At 42.7% G+C, this 18270-nt stretch overlaps 1 protein-coding gene, 1 long non-coding RNA gene and 1 other non-coding gene across 19 annotated transcripts in view; 1 reads left to right on the top strand and 2 right to left on the bottom strand.

The window, feature by feature from the left end:
* Positions 1-18270, bottom strand: part of GALNT9 (polypeptide N-acetylgalactosaminyltransferase 9) — a 428403-nt gene that overhangs the window by 207071 nt on the left and 203062 nt on the right. The gene's annotated exons all lie outside the window — the stretch shown is intronic.
* The window catches only part of LOC137841129 (uncharacterized), a 357202-nt gene that overhangs the window by 305286 nt on the left and 33646 nt on the right, over positions 1-18270 (bottom strand). The gene's annotated exons all lie outside the window — the stretch shown is intronic.
* On the top strand, positions 15803-15875 carry TRNAV-AAC (transfer RNA valine (anticodon AAC)). The gene has a single exon. It is a non-coding gene; the product is annotated as a tRNA-Val (tRNA).

Genomic DNA, 18270 nt, shown 5'->3' with positions numbered 1-18270 from the left:
ACAGCCTTGATGCCGCAGCAGGACGTAACACCTCTCTCACTGCACTCCTGTGAGGAGCTCCAAAGTGCCTCGGGGGCCAACTCCTTCCTTCCTTGCTGAAAGCAGCAGTAATTCAGCCTATAAAAAGTAATAATCCAAGAGAATTTAGAACACTCATGAAAGTAAAGGATTTGGGACCAGTCGAGGAGTAAACATGTTTTTACACGCTCCCAGGCTGCTGTTCCGTGAGCACATGCAGTGACACAAGGTCACGCCAGCCAATTTTTGTGCTCCAGTAACCCAGTGATGGCCCCAGTGTCACGTGTTACAAAGGTGTTACCCCGTAAAGGGCACAAGGGCCTTGCGGCAGCTCAACATTAAAACACTGAAATAAGTGCTGTGTCTTTTCTTTTAGAAGGAAAAGGAAAAAAAAAAGGTTTGACCTTCAGCTCAGCAGCCTCTTCTACTGCAATCCTAAGCCTGAAAAATACACTGCCTCTTCTCAAACGAAGGGGCAAGATCCGTATCAAGCAAACTAACAGATCAGATGAATCACCATTTGTACAGAAGAGATTATCAGCATGTGACTGAGGGTACATGATTCCACTTCCAACACCAGAGCAACCGCAAAGCTTCACCAGGAAGATCACATTAGGTTTATCTTAGAGCAGAACCTCAAAGCTGCCCTGGAGGCACAATGCAGCCGCAGAGAAATATTTCTTAGCAAGGTCCAGGCAGCTCCTTCTCACTCCAGCTTGTAAGGTTTCACCATTGTCAAGAAAGATTTCCAGAATTAACTTCTATTTTTCCATTTCAAACTGCATGAATGAAAATAAAGAGTAGAATAAAATTATGCTCAGTTCACTGATCCGTACCAGCAGATGTCTGGCACTCACCCTCACCCTGTTTCTGTCCAAAAGAATTCATAGCACGATGCTCTAGGATGTGTCTCAGCCTAATAAACCTGCGTTGTCTGACTGCAAAACATACAGCTTTGTATTTGTGTTTTCAGCCTCAAACATTTGTGACCATATTTAAAAGATCAAAGTAAATGAATGATGCATTTATTCAGCTGCATTTTCTTGAGTTCCTTAACCAAATACATCTCCGCAGCACAACAGAGCAGAATTCTCAGCCCAAGAGCAAGCACCCAGCACAGCTGTGAGGGTGATGAGGAGAAGGAGCAGGATGAAACATTCCCACATCATCCAGGAGGGGAGAAGTACAGGACCTCCCATCCACAGCCACCTGCTAATGGGGCAGAGACAGCGGCTCCATCTCATCACGGCAAGCCAGAAAGTGGCCAGCCCAAAGTGACCCTTTGCATTATTTTTCTGCTGCTCCCAGAGAAAAAGGTGAACCTTAATCAAAAAAGCAGGAAACTGAGATCACTTACATGGAACACCAGGAAAGGTCAAATTTCTCCAAACTTTCTGAAAAGTCTTACACCAGCTTTGAGCAAGACAGTGAGTCACTTACTGAGGGAAAGATATTCTATGGTTTTGGCTGCTAGCTTCAATTTTCAAATTGCATCTGAAAACAAAAACCCCCAAAGAGCCTGATGCTATGCTTAGTGGAACCTAGCATTATCTAATCTAACTGTAAAATATTCAGTACTTGAAAATTCAGTCATGTCAGCTGGAGTCTAATTTATCTCTCCCCTGTGGATTCCAAGTGCTTTTTCAAAGCTTTTTGGCATTAAAAAGAAGAGCCAAAAAAGCAGAATTTATAGTAGGACTTCTGTATCTCCCATACATCTTTTTTGCCAGTAAATGTTTGTTGGTGTTTTTTTTTTTTTTGATCAAAAAAAAAAAAAGAGTAAAAGTGAGTGTTGAGATTAAGCCACCTTCTCTAACAGAGCACCTAAAAACAAAGGCTTGCTGAGCTTGTCCATAAGAAAATCAAAAATTATGAACTAATTTTTCCTCAAGAAGAAACAATAAGTAGGAGACATGGACACAAAAGGATTTTTCTTCCATCCTGTAAAATTTTGATATTTACACCTGCCTGCTTTTTTTTTTTTTTTTTTTTTTTTTTTTTTGAGGGGTGGGGGGGATAGAAAAGAAAAGAAAAAAAAAATCAGAGCAAATGACTAAATCATCCAGTACAACAATCACTGACCTGAGGTGGAAAAGGTGAGTTCAAATCCCATCCCAATTCAAATGAAATTTCGAATACAAATCTGCCAGAGGTTCTTTGCCCCTTCCTCTCTTTCGTCTAAGTATGGGATTTGATCTCCAAATTCTGTTGTAAGCCCTTTCAAGGAAGGTCACTAAAACCAAAACACAAATAAAGTAAGCCCAGCCCCATCATTTGCTGCATTTGGATATAATGAGCGCAGACTTTCAGTATACAGGCAGGTGCACACTTTCAATTTTAGGGAGCACACTGGTTGTAAAATCCCACTGGTGGAAGCCTTGCCCCTGTTACACCAATGACAAAACAGCCAATGAATTCAGCTGGCCCAGAAAGTCACCATCAGCTTTTAAGACTACCCACTAACCTCCTGAACAGTCTAAAATTCTCAGTGCAAAGAGTTTTCACAAGTAATTAATGCTCCAAGCTCCAAATACTTTTATAATTTATTCAATCCTAACTATTCAGTATTTATGATGCACTTTACATTCCAGTAATATGAAGGGACTTCGTGGAAGCCCAAAGGAACTGAAGTCACGTTTCTAGTTCGGTACGAGCCTGCCCTAAAAATCGTATTCATGACACTTTAGCTGTTGGATTTTCATTGTTGTTGTTGTTGTATTAAGAAATGTAAATCACATTTTATTTTCATTGAAGTATTGGTGCATTTTCCATTTCTCCAAGCACAGAATGAATTACAGCACCTTGTTACCTTTTGCACATACTGTGTTTCCTCTCCCCTTTTGATTGCTGTTGATTAGATCAAAGAGCAGGCAGTGAAAGTAAAAGATGCTGAAATAAGATGGCCAAGCCAAGCACTTCCAGTTATGAAATGTAATAGATATTCTGTAGATGTGGCATAAACTTACTAAGGTATATCACAGTGGTAATCTAGATTTGCTATGATTTTTTAGAGGAAATCATGATTTAAGGTAAATAATATAAATTGCTAAAATACACACCACCTTGAAGATGTAGGCATTTCTGTTTTTATGCAGGTGCTTATGAATGAAATAAATATTTGTTTCAGTGGAGAAAATATAAGTCAATGCTAAACCACACTCTAGGAAACCGAATACATGAAAATTCACATCAGCTATTCTTGTGCCCATGACACTATGAAGAACGAGAATCTTTCATCTAAAGCAGTAAAGACTAAGAAACTGCAAAAAGATATTTGGGAAGAGAGAAAAACATCATGTTTGAAACAAATGCTTTTGTTCTTAAAAAACTAAGAGAGTTAATTGCTTTATAATGGAAAGAGTATTGAAGTATGAAAACAATTTGCAATTCTGAGAACTGTTCTCTGTCTATGAGTTAGGAGTTCATTAACAAAGCTTTGTTTGTTTATTTTAACATCACTGCACTGATTTCCTACTATCACTTGTCTACTTGTATTAGATTTCCTTGAATTCTAACAGATTCCAGTTCCATTCTGGAAGTACTAGGAGCAGGCAACTCAATGCAATTATTTCTAGGGATACGAAAAGTTAAGAAAACACCCTTCCCTTTCTGCAACTGGGAAAAGGTCTGGGGTATCAGTTGAAACCAAATCCAAACAAAAAACAGGCATCAGAAGCTTTTCAAACAAAATCAAGAGCAGTTATCTCTTCTCCAAAAACAAAACAAAAAAACCTACACACCATGATTTCCTGCAGGCATACTTTCTAGGGATCAACACAGAGCAGAGGAAAAGGAAGTCAGCTATAAACCACATTTTACAGCTTCATTAAATTGCACAGAAACTACAGGTCTATTATGTTAAGTACTCTAGATTCCCTTAGGAAAGTTAGTCACCCCTAGTTTGTATTTTTAATATATAAAACCTGTGATAAAAATCACTTTTGCACTCATATCTGGTGGTCTCCTTGCGCCTTTCTGGAAAGGGCCTTCATCTTCCACCCAAGAAACACTGCTTATTTACACTTCTCAGCCCACGACTTGCCAAATACCATGGCCAAGGTCTCAGTTTCCCCTCTCTCTCTGCCTGCCCAGCCTCTTTTGTGCAGTAACTGCTGGACACCTTCAGCACCAACCAGCATAAAATAAACTGCTCACATCCACAGCAAGGTGAAAGTGCTGAACAGGGACCCTTGGAGGCAGCTGACACTGTCCTACAACTCCTATACTACAGGATTAGGCGCTTCAGAAGCAACTCACAACATGGAACATCCTCTTCCATGAAAAGATTTATTCATCCTAGTCCTGACTGCTCTAGAGTAAATATCTTCAATTTCTCTGTCCATCAGAAAGCTCAGCTCCTTCACAATTCATCACCACAGGCAAACGACTTAAGATATTTGTCACCTGAAGTCTTCCTCGGCTAGATTCACTTTGACTGTTTCAGACAAATGAAAACACTAACCCAAAGTTTCCTTTAAAATATAATTTGCAATCCCTGACATGTTATTTATTTATCAGAGGGGTCTGAAATTGTTTCTGTATTTCCCTGAAATAAACGTACCACGGAGTGTTGAGTTTATTTAAATAGTGTTGCCTTCAATTTGAAGGCACAACAGTCCAGCTCTTAATAAAGCTACAGACCACACCTCGTCTCCAACACAAACTCAATTCTAACACCAGCAGCTACACTCACTGCAGAGGCTGCGTTGGCCTTCAAAACCCCAATCACTGGGAAATTTTGCTAAACTAATGGAAAACGTCCAGTCTGTCTCTAAGAAAATTTGAGCTAATTTATATGTAAACCCATGTAACACGGTGTTTCATTTCTCCAGGCCTGACTCACTCTGATAAGCTGTTAGTCCAAATAAGGAAAAATCTGTTTTTTAACACAAAATTAGCTGTTGAGCATCCTGCTCATACACTCTCTGCCTGATCTGAGCTTTCTCATTCAATGATATGGATGACAGCAGGACCAACAAAGAGTGCTGGAGGACCTCGGGGTATTTCTGCTCTATGCCTGTTAACAGAGGAGGGCCTGGAGCCCAAAGGACATAGCACAGCAAAGAGCTGTGCCATATAGAAAAGGAACCCGACTGCCTTTTGAGGGGCTTGTCTGCTCTAGTAAAATTCACGAGTTAAAGATGTATTTTGCCTGATGTGAACAAAAGGGGTTTCTGGAGAGGGGTGCTGGAGCCCACGGCCATGTCCCACAGAGGGGCCTCTCTCCAGAGCCCTGTTGGCAGCCATCTCAACCCTAAAAATTGTAAATATTGTTGTTCATATTGGATTGGTAAAGGCTCGAATGAGGTACAAGCAGCCCTTGCTTGTACCTCATTAGTGTACCTCATCAATTAGTCCTCAGTTACTACAGCACAAGATAGCTTCTCTAGTAACGGCAGTTATTAGTATTTAGGGACAGCCTTGAAAAGCATCGTCTGTGACCAGCCTTGCGCAGTTCCTTTGTTTCAAAACTACTACTTTCCCCCCTCTTTCTATTGAGCTTCAATTTCAGATGGACAACCTATCTTTTTGCTTATAACTGCTACTTGTAGACATGTCACACGTCGCTTATAACTGCGCATCTCAGGTGAAATTGTTCTATCCCAACTCACCCTGATAACAGTGTGTGAAGAATTCATCTCCTGGGGAAAACTTGAAAAAAATGTGGTAGGAAAGAACTTCAGGTTGATCCCAAGCCAAATGCATCTTTTTTGTTTGTTTGTTTGTTTTCCAGGCAAAACCCCCCAAATAAATCCTGATTAACTTCAAATTGATTTAGGCCATACATACTGCTTTTGCTTTAAAATTATTTTTCTTTGTTTGAGGCTATTACTTTTAACATTTAAAAATAATTTAGCTCAAAGGTTTTGGGAAAAAAAATCAACATTGAAAGCTGAACTATATTTTAAATATCACCCTAAAAATAGCAGGGGCAGAGGCAGAGACAGACAGAAGTACTCTCCAGGAAGTTTTGTTCGTTGTTATTTTTTTATACCCTCTTGTGTTAGGACTATAACTGTCCCTCAGATAAATTAATTAAGCCCAAACAATACAAAACAAAATCCTATGTCATGTTCAAGGAACCTGCTGGGACCTATCTGAGCTACTGGAAGATCATTTAATGAGTACTCATTAAATTAACATCTACCCCCACAGCAAGTTAAGCAGTAAAAGATACAGGCAGAAGAGCTTTAAATGGCTTTGCCTGCTCTCAAGGCTCCTGCTGCCTCATTTGGTTCAGGCAGCTGGAATCCTGCGCCTCCACGCCCCTGGGACGCCGGGGATGGCTGCAGAGCAGGTTCACAAGATTTGGTTTTCCTGTACATTGCCAGTGTTTAGGAGAAAGGGGTGCTTACAAGCTTCGTGTGCAGCCACCTCCAGAACGGTAGAGCCTTCCCATGGAGGTGCAGTCGGAGCTAAACACAACCTCCATGGGGCAGCTGCCAGGTCAGCCCCATCCCTTGTCTTTTTTAATCCCTGACTTTCCCAAACGAAGGATGTTTGAGAGTGGCTCTGGAGTGAGGAGATCCCTTGCTGGCTTGTAAGAACCCTTCCGTGCAAATGGCTTGTACCGTACAAAGCTCAGCTGCAGTTCGAGGGATGCAGTTGGGACAGAGATGCAGTTTAACCCTACAGCTTGTTTCATAAGCTTGCCCATTAATTAAGGAAAAAAGAAAAAAAGGGTTGCTCTTTGCTCTTGTAGGTGATTTAGATGTATTAGTGTAGCACTATGGAGACCCATACGAATGTATTGCTGTTTTATTGCAATACCCAGACAAACATAAAGAAATCTCAGCGAGGTTTCATGCTGACTCATACGCCCTGGGTAAAATGCAGGTACTTTGCTTTGAACTACGAATGGCTTTGTTTTTACAGAGACTGTCGTGCTGTTTGCTGACTGGATAATGCACCTGGTTCAAAAGGCATCTAAATGCTCTTGGAAAAGGCAAACTGCTTGGCACGTTTTCAGTACTAAGGTGCTACAAAATAAGTTACCATGTATTCAGGATCACCCAAGTAGCACACAGTATTGGCATAATGCAGAAGGATAATGATGGTGTATTAGGATATTAGGAAAATAATGCCTTGGGCAGTCTCAATGAGAACAAACAGAGCCTCTAAGCACAACTGGGACACTGCAAACCCTAACAGGGAAATCAAGATACAAAATTCTGCAGTGGAATTGTGGAGACGTAGTTCATCAAAGTCCTGGCAGCACTTGAGTCCTACCACGAGCAGCAGTAACAGCAGTGGCTTCCTGAATAATTCTCTTAAAGAACAGAGGTCAAGATATTTCCATCCTATAATAGGCATCTTGGAGTAGAGTTTTTTGTTTTGTTTTTCCTAGAAATTAAATGTTAGATCTCCATTAGAGTTTCCAGGAAATACAAAGCTGTGGGCCTGTGTACCAGAAGTACTAAAGAGGGTTGGATACAAAAGGTGGGGAAAATCTCTGCTCCCCAGAGAACCTGTTGGCTCATTTTGTTCTGAAGTTGTGCTTGTCCCTGACTCATCTTTCACTGGTGGCTTCTTGGAAGAAGATGTGAGAGAGTAGTTTTGCATGCATAAATTGCCTTAAGAAAAATGAAAAAGGAAACAAGGATTGGCATTTAGAAATGGATTTGTTATGATGGAGATCACTAGGGGAACGATTTCCAGTGGTTACAGATCTTAATTCTGCCAGGAATTTCTGTTTTGCTCCTTGGCTTTTTTATTCTATTGTGTTTTAAGGAAGGAAGACTGTATCATATACACACACACTTTCACTGTCTGCTGCTCCCTGGATCTGTAGCCCTTTCTCTCTGGCTGCAGCTGAACTGCAATAATGAAACTTCCTTTTGTTCTTGAATCTGACTGCTGGGAGTAATGGAGGAGCACTGAGGTCAGCAGAGAATCAACTAATGCATCAAGGACTGAGCACACGAGCTCTCCCCAGATAAACTAAGGTGATGCAGCATAAGGATGCCTGAAGTGAGGTTCTGCCTACTGCAGATCCCTGCAGAGAATTTCACCCAGCTGAAATCAGTGTTAAACTGCATTTGAAACTGAGCCAAATTTGGAGTCATTCTCCATTTCCTCTGGTGGCTCGCAGGTTTCTGTCTAGCCAAACTTCTTAAGAGGTTGTTGAAGCGGGGGCTGTGAGCTTGGATTGCTTTGCAATAATGCTACTGCATTTAGGTCTCAGCTACTGTTAAATCTGTTTTTATGAGTGGACCATAAAGCTTCATGTGGTGGAGCAGAATAGCACCCTATGGCTTGCAGCCGTGCTCGTCATTCTGGAAGGAAGGGAATAGACGCCGTGCCTACTGCAGCTTACAATAAAAAGCAAGCCACAGTTTAAATGAAGGTCAGGGTGACCTGGAGAGGCTGTTGTGTGGCTCACCTTTGCTTTCATTCTGAAGTGCTGAATTACTGTAGCCCTTGGGAAAATTTGTTTAGCTGATCTCTACATGAGTGACTAGTTTTACCTGTATTTTCAGTCCCATATTTAACATAGTAAGAACACCTCTGCAGGCATCAGCTAGCCTAGCGTAGCCTACATGCTCCTTCAAAACTCAACAAGAAGCACAGATTAGATGCCCCCGGCCCATGTCTAAGTTTCCATCTATTATGGTGTCTTGAAACATACTTCTAAGCCTAGTCCTAGATCAAATCGTCATTGTTTCCTCTTATTCTGTCATGCCCCACTGTCCCAACAGTCCAAACCCTAGGCCAGTGTCAGGAACACCTGGTAGCCCAGGTCAAATATGCCCGGGCAGAGCTGTTAGCCCCTGCCACCCCATGGTATCAGGGGTTACATCCTACGGCAATAAGTGTCTGGAGCTTTCTGGCACCTTCCATCCTTTACCAAAATTTTAACTCCCCACTGAACCTTCCCATTCCTAAACCCAAGTGCTTCTAAATTCAGCAAAAACCTGCCCAAAATTGAAGTCTGGATGCCCCAACCCTCACCTTTAAGCACGTTCCCAGCCCTTCCTGGGACCAAGCCAATCCCACCTGCCTGACACCATATCTAAGCGGGCTGTTTGACTCCTGCCTTCACACTCACATTGGAGCTGGTTCTCGTTTCAGTATTTCTCCTCGTGTCTCAGGACCTTGGAGACACAGAGGAATCGTTGCCATTACCAGCTGCGAAGGAACATGAATTACTTCCGAACGAGAGAAAGGCGTGGGTGGCTCGGCAGGAAGCATCCTGTTCTCTAATGGATATTTCCATTCAGCTGCTGAATCAGGGAACGCTTTCAGACTAGTGCTGTCACTGTTTGGAACACACATCTTAAATGCTATTGATTTTTAAGATGATGAGTTAATTTTTGCAATCCTTTGCCATTTACAATGTTTTAGATGAAGTCATTAACAGCTTTCCGGTGCCATTTGGAAAGCCACATTCCGGAGAGACAAGCTCTGGGGGAGTGTGTGAACACGAGGCCATCTTCCCTTTTTCTCGTCACTGTGCAGCTACAGCTAAGGAACACTTAGTCATTAATTCATCTTTGTAACATTTTTTTCACTGAGCTATACAGCCAGACAGATTCTCACAACTGCCATCTGTGAGGCACTCAATGTAACGCGCAGTACACTTCAGATGTCTACACGTTGGAGACGAGGCTCACACACATCCTCTTGCCTTGCAAGCGAGGCAGCCTAAGCACAGACATTGCCTGGTGTCAGAGCGATCTGCAGGCACCGTTCATTTGCTTTGCAAAGCGCAGGGACCAGGCTGTCCTGACACGGGAGATGAAGACGTTTGTAGTTCTGAGCTATGGGCAAACCTTTTGAAGTCAGGCTGAAGAGCATGAAGTTAAACACACTTTAAAATAAAAATCTTTCTGCACAGCAAATTCATTCCTGACAAACGCACCACCAAGGGGCCAGGAAGCAAGCACTGCGATGCGGTGCTGCCTCTATCACGAACGACAGTCCTAGCCAAGCCCTGACTTTAAAACATGAGACATAAAGCTCCCAAATCTGGTGTGCATTTCAGCAGAAATCACTGCTTTGAGGGGTCGACTCAAGCAAGACACAATTGCAAGGCTACCAGCAGCCTTAACTACAGCACACGTGCACAGGACTCAACGAAATCAGGGCTGCAATTCCAGCTGCACAGTCTGTGTCACCCAGACAACTGCTTCCAGCTGCGTGAGAAACACGGTGCTCGCCCCCAGCACCTGCTTCTCCAGGTTCAGGAGTCCAGCAGGACTCGCTGTCTGCAAGTTGACCTACAGTGTAACCTGGCCCAGGACAAACAAAGCTCCCATTATTGTTTTTATTTGGACAATGTACACACTGATGTGCCCAAGCTACCACACACATCGGTAGCTGGATTACTTTGACCTAGCTGGACAGGCAAAAGCATCTGATGAAGGACTACGCCTTCAGATGATTTTTCCTGAGAGGCAGCTGTTTCACCAGCTCTGAGTTAGACCATAGTTTGAACAGGAGAAATTTTTTCAGAAGAAAACACGTGCAGGTGACCTATAACAAAACCACCACCACTCCTCAAAGGCCTGGTCCGAGCAGGCAGGGCAGTCACAGCCCAGATGCAGCCTTCCTGCCAGGCAGATCCAGAGCTCCAGCAGCTGCTGGCTTCTTACACTTGCTACCGAAAGGCTCTGTCTGACACCACATTGATTGGAAATGTGCCGAGACATGGCTCTTCTTCTGAATGTACCCAAAATCCACCTAACACCATGAGGGTTTATTTCTTCCCCCCCGATGGAAGGGATTACAGGAATTGGAGGGCAGGTGTTACTCACACGCATACCCAGAAAGGCACACAGCGTGCGCACACACGTGCACACCACTGTGAAACAATCTCTTACAGCCCAAATTGAAAGATTAGTTCAGGCTTCCTTTAACATGTCACCAACTCCTGACATTTCCTTTGTAAGTGCTGTCACACACTCAGGATTTGCTGCCAGTGAAAGCTACCAGAACCCTTTACTCTCAACCCCTTGCATTACTCCCCTTTGCAATCGCTGCCAATCCCTCTTCCACCCAGGAACACCTCCACCTGGACCTAGGGCAGGACCTTGATCAGAGAGTCCCAAGGAAGGGCTCTTGCAAGCAGGGTAACAGATCAAAGGGAAGCGGAAGCAGAACAAACTGCAGACACAAAATATCTTTACAGAGAAATTTCTGCCAGCAGCCACCCCCAGCTCACAACAGGAAGCATCTTGCTTGTATCGGCTTGGAAAAAGAGACCAGCCTGGTGGCTGGATAGTGCACTGGAGAGCACTGTTAGGTCTGTTAGCTTTCTGAAAGTATCTGTTACGGAGCAGACTTGATTTATGGCTTCATTGACATCACATTACAGCATTACAACAGTGGGTGACAATGACAAGGCAGCATCTGAGCTCAGCTCTCCAGGCAGGATGGATGACGCCCAGGAGTGCAAAAGGAAGGAGCTGCCCGCGTGCACAGGGACGTGAGAGCATGCAGGAAGCAGGAGGGGATCCTGAAAATAAGTATCCGCACTGCCAGCGACTCCTCAGCTCTCCTATTCAAGACCATACCCAGATGCACCCTAATGATGCAGAACCTGACATCGGTGATATAACAGCCCATGTTAAATGTTTGAAACGTAACAGTAGCTTCTGGCAGTGAACCAGTGACACTCTGTGGAGATCTTAGTGACCCGAAGGCAGCAATCAGGGAAAAATAACACTAAAGCAGACCAAATTACATAGCTATCGGGTATATGAAGGTAAAGAACTAAACCCTGTAAAATTCTTTCACTTGTAACCAGCTCACTTCCTGACAAGTTAGTCACGCTAACAACCTCATGCTACCTCAAACACTCAAAAACTAGATACTTGCCCAAGTTGTTCACTGAACTGGCAGTAAGATTAGTCAATACTGTATTCACCTATAAACAACAATTCCAGTTATAAATACCAAACTGCATTCTGCCTCACTAAATTCAATGTGAGGCAGTGATTAACATGAATCAGTTTGGCTCATCATTCATCATAACTTGGAGTCTTCAAAAATTGTGTAATGAAACTGCTGGTATTTTGTCCTGGAGTCTGCGATAGCTTAGATCTGTCTCTCTGTAACAGAGATGTCAGTATTATTTTCCCTAGCATTTTATTTTCCTATTAAGTGTAGTTGGCCAACAAGAACTGTAAATTGATCTGTGCTTATCGTTTGATTATTGTAAAAATCAAGTCCTTCTGAAACAGTGTCATCTGCAGTCTGCAAGACAGAATTAAACCTAAACTCGTAGGCTTAATCATATTGCTTTGAATGGAGTATCGATTGCAGCTAATTTTATCATACGTTTTGAGAGCTTTGCTTGCTTGCTGGCTGGCTGTCACTTTGATAAATGGAAGCCAGCAGATATCTGGAGGGGAAATGATATTTATATTTGAGAAAATACCACCAACAAGTTTACAGAGAAATAGCCCATCCTCTTCGTAAAACATCACAGGAGCTACGAGGTCGGATGAGCCTCAGTCACTCCCACCCTAGGGCAGTTGGCCGGGTCAGAAACGTGGCTGAACTGCGTCTGCTCCCAACCACTACAGCTCAGGTGAGCTTGGCTCCCGCACAAGCAACTGCCACTTGGGATTTCAGAAATACCCTACTGCAAAGGCCCTGGGGATAGTTACACCACTGTGTGAGGATGGCGACCATCCAAGCAGCGAGCTACGGGAACTAGATAAAGATGGTCCCAAGCAGCCCATTACCTCATTGGATTTCAACATCGCATGGGTGCTGAGGCTACCTGCCTCTCTCTGCCTACCTGTCTGTAACGCTGGGCAGCATCTGGAACCACACGTGCCTTCGGGTGTTGTACACAAGTGCACAGGCAGATCCATGCTTTTGGCCTGGGCTGTCATCTTCTGTTACAGCTGCTTTCTCAAGAAGGAAATACTGGTGGGAGAGATCTGAGCACGCTGGCTTTGATTGGCAGGCAGCAAAGGGAGGCAAGGTGAGTCACGAGCAATGCAGCCTTTGTTCTTCCCACATCTACATCCTATTTCTATCAAACCACCTGAGACCTGATCATCCTCAGGGCCTGAAGGTTTATAAAACCTGCTTTCACATTCAGTATTTTAGCTTTTTTGCTTCATGATGACTTTATTTTAACGGTAGAAGAGAGACAAAACTGAATAATGCTTCTCTTGCATTTAATGAAAATTAACACACAAATATTTAAGGTAAAAGTTAAACAATTTGCTTACTCAGACTCACCCTGTTATGGATTTACTGTGTAAACAATTTTCCCTGTTCGGTTCACTACCTACGGAGAGCCTAAATAGATTTGAAAGGATTGATCAACAGATATTTTAGACAGCTGCCTAAAACCAAGATATCGTTGAAACTAAATTAAGGGGAAAAAAAGCCTATCAGGGATTTTAAAAACAAAGTCCAGTCTCATCAAAAATCTGTCACTCTGGGTTACAGAAATAGTCCATTGCCTACTTGTTTAATATTTCAGTCACTTATCCAATTCAGACTCCTCTTTGTGTAGACACGTGCACCAAAGCACCCGCATGTACAGACCATAAAACTGCTATCTGTATTGGGGAACATGTGGCAGATTGCCGTACATCTAGATGCAAAAATCTGTTTACAAAATACACGACCTTGATTGTTCCTCGGATCCTTCTCAGATGTACCGGCCCCAATAACACTAGCTGGTATTACAGCGTATTTCTCAATGCCAATTACAGGGCTGCAATTTCCTTCTGAAGTATGCATCTCATTCCTCTCATTAAAGCCTGTTCTTATCTTCACAAGTTCAAAGAAGAAATCCTTTTCTTTTTTATGCCCCCCTTCCTCTTGCTCTGCTTTTCCAGTCCAACCTCAAATACAGAGCAGAAATTTTAACAAGACTTTGTTTAGATTTTGGAAACAGAACGGAAAGAGCCTAATCCTGCTTAGCTGAGTGATGCCAGCTCAGGGAGGGCAGTGGGCTTTGTGGAGACGTTGAGCATCGAGCAACCTGGCACACGTTCTTGTACCTGATGTCCATCACCAGGGTTGCTTGTACCTTGGACACACTTGCACATAATTCCCTGTACAGAGGAAATCTAGAAGATATAACTCGGTACGTCTGGTGCCAAGGACAGATCTGCATTGCCCCCATTTCCATATTTACTGCCATGCATAAACACCAATATGAAAGTTAGATGAGGTTGTTCATTATCAGAACTCATCTGTCTCACACTCCAAGCCAACGTGTGGCTTATCCTTGCATACAATTAATTACACTTCATCCTCAGTAATAACTGGGCTTCTGTTCTCTTTTTTTACCTCCTTTAAAACAGGAAGCATTGCCAAAAGCCTCCTATTTTATCTATATAAAGAGAGTTTTTAATAAACAATCAGGCCTATTCACCAGAACCCTGAATTCTCTAAGCAGAACTTTCAAATGAGGCAATGAACTATTATTTTTTCTATTTCAGATAGAGACTCAGAGATGCCTAATTCAGGCAGAACCTTAAGCATAAAATTACAAGTCAAGATGTACTCAAGGCAAAGGAAAGAGAGCTAAAAACATTTAAATGCCCACTGTAGCTGTTCTGGTAAGCATTAATCATGCAAAATTCAGCAGTAATTAGCTCTTGAAAGCAACCATTTCTGGGCAGAAGCAGCCCTGACTTAAAAGGGAAAGGCCTGCCTATGGATGCACAATTAGCTGTCATTCCAGTGGTGCTAATGGGCGAGGATAAGTGTTATTCCTCCTGGCTCCCCACAGATGGGGGTGACAACAAGGGATGGGACTGGAGGACCAAGGAGCAACCCCATGGTGCCGGAGTCCTGAGGTCTGGGCATCATCCACATTCTCCACTATCTGGCTTTACTTTTTGTCTTCATACACTGGACACTCAAAGTTCATCTGTGCTACACACAAAGTTCATCTTATACTACACTGAGATATTTCAACAATGGGTAACAACTTTCACCAATTCTAAACCCAGAAAGAACTAGAAATGTAATTAATACATAACACAACTTCTGTTGTATTACTGGAAAGGAAAAAAAATGCCATTTTCTCAGTTCCTGGGTTTTATGAGTGATGGAAATAAAATGGTACACAAGAATGGACTGTGTCTATTATCACAGACAGAAAAACATGCTTTTTCTTACTGGCTGACCTCTGCAATATCACAGCTTATCCAATTTGGTGAATTATTTTTATTCTTTGTATTTTTACAACTGCAAGTAAGGTTTCTATGATTATAAAGGATCACAGCCATGAAAAAGCATTTGCTATAACATTTTACTCCATTATACAAAGCCGACAAAAGCACTGAAGTCATGAGAAAGATTTCAGGCACAATATGCATTTAGAGCCACCAAAACCTAGTACAAAGAACATGTCTTAAATTTAATCCAAATCTTTTATTTTCCAATTCACTCTATTCACTTCATTTCTTCTCATGCAGTCCACTTAATAATGTCCAACAACTGGATCTGAAAATGCTAAAAAAGTTGTCTGTGGTTAACACGAGAGTCAGACCTCAGTGGGTCAGGTTGCTTAGTTGGCTTCTACGCAGTCCATCAAGCCTCATCTTTAGAAAGGACTTGCAATCCCCCCATCCGATTCATCACTTAACACTCATCAAAACCCACAGGAGGAGTTGCATTGGCCCTGACTGGTAAGAGATGAGACCACACACCAGTCTTGTCTACTTCATCTACAAGTTCTATGGCAGGGCGTCACACAGGAGGTGGTGCAACTGTACCGTAAAACCCAACCACCTGTTTAGCAACAACTTATTTTTATAGTACTTCTATTCAGCACAAGCCTACAGCACAAGCCTACAGTGTTTCTGTAGTGTAGTGGTTATCACGTTTGCCTAACACGCAAAAGGTCCCTGGTTCGAAACCAGGCAGAAACAATTTTTGGGATGAGAGGAGGGCCATGAAGATGCTCCTAGGACTGGAGCACCTCTCCTACTGAGAGAGCTAGAGAAGGCTCCAGGGTGACCTCATTGCGGCTTTTCAGTACTTAAAGGGGGCTTATCCAAAAGATGGAGAGCTCAATCAGATAATGACAGGAGAAGGGGGAATGGTTTTAAACTCAAAGAGGGGAGATTTAGATTAAGAGAAAATTCTTCACTCAGAGGATGGTAAGGTGCTGGAACAGGTTGCCAGAGAAGCTGTGAATGCCCAATCCTGGGTGTTCAAGACCAGGTTAGATGAGGCCCTGAGCAACCGGATCTAGTGGGTGGCATCCCTACCTAAAGCAGTTGGGGGTGGAACTAGATGATCTTTTAGGGTCCCTTCCAACCCAAGCCATTCTATGATTCTGTGTATAACCATTTTCATTACAAATATCATAGAAATTAGGACTCTATTCCTGAGTTTCTTTAGTTTAGTCACAAAGCTTAAGCTATACCATCAGACAAGGCTGATTTTCATTGCCTCCTCTGATATTCCTGATTCCAATGAGCCATCTGGGTGACCTCTTTTCCTACAGCTACCCTTACAGCAGTTTCCTAACATGCAGGGCAATGGCAATAACTAACTATAACTACATACAACTACTTCCAAAGTAAAAGGAGAGCAGCCCAACTAGTTAAACAGCAAAAATACCAGCCTGATATATTCCTGTGCATTCCCAAACCACTTAGTAACTGGTACATTTCTTGCCACGCAGCTGTGTCTGAGCTTCTGTGCAGCTGCCTCATGTAGGGAGCCCTCAGGAAGGTGGACACAGCCGCTCCACAACCCATCGTGGATTGCCCTCTGCAACCACACTGGTAGAAACAGAGACATGACAGCAACGGGCTGAGATAGAGCAGAGAATATGAAGCAGAGCGAAGGCTTTAAGGGTGAGACAGGAGAGGAACAGCCTAGAGACTTTACAAAGAGTTTGGGAGAACTGGGGAAAAAGAGCACTAAATGTAGAGCTTTGAACCAGGGAAAAGAAGGTGAAAATGGCATAGGAAAACAACAGGAAAATGCATATCAGAACAATAAGAAAGCAAAATAAAAACAGGAGAAGGAATGAGTAAACGAAAGAATTAAGGGGCTTAAACTGATAGCTTTATTATTCTCTGAAAGCCCCTTTAGTACTAATAACAGGAAAGATTAAAGGTTTTTCAACCATCAAATTTAAGATCTTACTGGATCTCATTCTAAATGTAATTTCTGCAAACATTAAATGCAAACCAGAGGAGATTTTCACATGGGGCTAAAACTGGTTTGAAGTCTGAAACAAGCTTCAAAAAGTGGTGTGCTGAACAATGCTCTCCTGCAAGAGGTAGCTACAGCTATCTTTCACTAGAAAAACTTAAGAAGTTTTGATACAGAAAAGTTTCTTTTTCCAAAACAGAAAAATAATAATTTTCAAGATAAGCAGTGAGAAAAGTATTATTCTGAATCAAAATGCTGTTGTCTAAATTTTTGTGAAAGAAATGAAGACTTGAGACCCCTGGGCACAAACTACCAAAAGGCCTTACGTTCCCATGGCTTTAGGGCACCTAATAAGCTTCAAAAGGACTCTGGGAAGCAGCACTGAGATTTCCAGCACAGTCCTTGGGGTTTTCAAGATTTCTGTCACCTTACAGTGGAGGAGTCTCCAAGGCCATCACATGGCCAACAGCCTCAAATCCTTCTAGATTTTAGCTAAAGCCTCAATGTGGAACCAGAAATCTTCACCTGGTGCCTTTCAAAACAGAGTTTTGTAATTACTTGTCATCCCACGTCAGAGTGCTCACCACATGCTGCCTGTGGTTCATGCATTGCCTGACGATGCAGGACTCAGGAGAGGGAAGGCCAAAGTGCTGGCAGGAGACCAGTGGAACAAACAAGAACTTGACCCTCACCCATGAGATGGCTGACACCTGAACGGCTGCTCTCCTTGGAGAATAATCTTAGTAGACAAATTCCTTTGAAGCAACAGAAAGCATAGCCATGCCTGAAGAGCATGGGCCAGGCAATAAAATGAATGGTTTATATATTAAAACAAATTTAATGCCAAACTCTCATGCTCATCACGTGAACACACTCAAATTCATTAATAGAAACTAGTCGATTCCCCAAAGTACACGCTGAGATAATAGAACAAACGCATCTGTACTGACAGTCATTGGTAAATGGCTAATCAATCCCTCAGTGCTTCTTAATTAGTGACTGCAGGAGACCCTTTTAATTGGCATCTGATACTTGATTTGAACAGACAAATAAACTGCCACTCAGCCTTTTATTGGCAGCCAACCTTTTTTTTTTTTTTCCCTCCCCCCTATTAACTCCACTCTAGCTCCAGGAGACCATTTCTGAAGACCAGCC

The sequence above is a fragment of the Anas acuta genome, chromosome 17 (assembly GCF_963932015.1).
Source record: "Anas acuta chromosome 17, bAnaAcu1.1, whole genome shotgun sequence".
In the NCBI taxonomy this organism is placed as follows: domain Eukaryota; kingdom Metazoa; phylum Chordata; class Aves; order Anseriformes; family Anatidae; genus Anas; species Anas acuta.
This window is presented reverse-complemented; position numbering and strand designations above follow the sequence as displayed.